Below are 2,320 nucleotides of genomic sequence, written 5' to 3' on the forward strand. Positions count from 1 at the left end.
CTGCTGGATTGGTCGATTTTTCAAGAATCAAATAGGTTTTCTCTTTCCTGCTTGCAAACCCAACTTTTCCCAACTGTTTGCCTCAACCTTCTGTCATTTTGCAGCTTTTTGCATTCGTTGCCCTCATGCATGATCCACTTTGGAGCACTTGAAAATTTAAGTTTCTTTCCCTCTTCCTCCCCCCAACCTCCCATGGCTCGAAACCAATAACTATAGGCAATTGGTAGCCACTTGACTTATTATTCTTTTGATTTATGAGTTAATTTTATTTACTTCATTGAAGTTTTAGTTAAATACATCTGAGCTTCTTAGGTTTAAAATTTTATCAAATACCTTTTTATTTTAAGTGAGATGGGAGGTAATTGAATATTAGAAATAAAAATGAAAAGGGATGTATAAATATCAAGTAAATGAAATTAACCCATATAAATATTCATATAGTAAAATAAATTTAATAATTTTTAAATGATAGAATAATAAAACATATTGAATAAAATTTGATTTCATTTTAGGATACATCTTCTTAATATTAAATAATGAATACAATATATAATTAAAATTAGTAAAAAAATATTTATATTTAAAAATTTTAATTTTTATATGAAATAGTTAATTAAGTAAAATGAGTTTGAAATGATATATAAAAGTAATTTATTAATTTTTAATTTATTTTACTTCATTTGTTATTTATCTCTATTTTCTTTACTTCACCTTCTCCTCTAAACTTTCTAAAACATTTTTAAAAATGTGTTAGGAAATAATTATAAATTTAATATGTTTTTTAAAAATATATTAAGAAGTAATTAAAAATATAAATAATATTTTGATCAACAAAAATAAGTGGATAAAATCATTTTTTATATTTGAGTTTTAAAACAAAGTTTTGACTTTTCCTGGTAACGGTTTTTTTTTTTAATTAATTTTCGAAAAATATTTTTAAAAGCATTATTAAAGATACCTATTTTTTTTTTTTGAAGTTTTCAATTTTCACTTTAAGAGTTTAATACAGTTGTTTATGATAGATTCTGGCCTTTTAAATATTTTTTAACATAAAAAATATCTTAAATTTCTCAAAAATCAAAATATTTTAAAAATAAATTGTCAAAAGATGCTTTTGAACAATTTTTCTAAAATAGTTGTTTTTTTTTTTTTTTGTTTTTTGTTTTATATCAAATGAGCCTTAGGGTCTCTTTAGTAACTGGTTTTTAAATAATTATAAAAAATAATTTTTGAAAATAATTCTAAAAATTAATTTTTGAGAATTATTTTATAATTTTATAGAATAAAAATTTGTTTGAAAACCTAAAATATTTGTATAGTTATTTTTTAAAATAGTCATAAGAAAAACAAATTTAAACAAATGAAAATAACTAAAAGATATTATCTAAAAATATCTTATTTTATATTTTAAAAATAACACTCAAAAAATAGTTTTTAATCGCCTTAACATATTTTCTATGTTTTTTATTTTTGAAAACATAAAACTATTCTAAAAAACCGATCAAGGCCTATTGAGTTAAAATGATTATAAAAAATAATTTTTGAAAACTGTTATTTAATTTTTATAAAATAAAAGTTTGTTTCAGAATCTAAAATAATTTTAATTGGTTTTTAAATTTTAAAACACGTTTTAAAAATAATTTTTATATCTAATATTTTATTTTTAATTATTTTACATATTTGTATAATAATTTCTTAAAACAACACTCATAAATAAGTGAAAGCAAAAAAAAAAAAAAAAAAAACTAAAAAAGTTAGTTGAAAACACCTTATTTTCTATTATTAAAAATAAAAAATAATTTCAATTGTTAAATATGTTTTTTATATTTTTTTATTTTGAATAACAGAAAACTATTTTTAAAAATACTTTATCGGTAGGCCTTTAATATCTCTCATATTAATACAATTTACTAATGTTGTATCTTACAAATTAATTTCTTTATTTTTGTATTAAAAGGGATAAAATAATAAAATTTCTCCATAAACAAAATTATTATTATTTATTTTATAATCTCAGGTTATTTGATTAAAATGGTAAAATCTAATTCTGAAAATCTTCTTTATTTTTTTATCATATTTTTACAAAAATACCCTTAGTACTTTTCTTGTAAAAATAACTATTTATTTTAAAATTAAGATATAAATATTTGATATAATCAGGGGTATTTATGTAAAAAATAGAAAAACTCTTTCCAAAAGAGGCACAAATATGAGAATTATTATAACCCTTTAACCAATTAATTCAGTCTTATCCTTTTAATCAAATATTTGTTTTATTTTTATTTTTCTAAAGAGGGAAAATTTCTCATTTCAGTGAATA

This window comes from Vitis riparia, chromosome 6, assembly GCF_004353265.1.
Source record: "Vitis riparia cultivar Riparia Gloire de Montpellier isolate 1030 chromosome 6, EGFV_Vit.rip_1.0, whole genome shotgun sequence".
Taxonomy (NCBI): domain Eukaryota; kingdom Viridiplantae; phylum Streptophyta; class Magnoliopsida; order Vitales; family Vitaceae; genus Vitis; species Vitis riparia.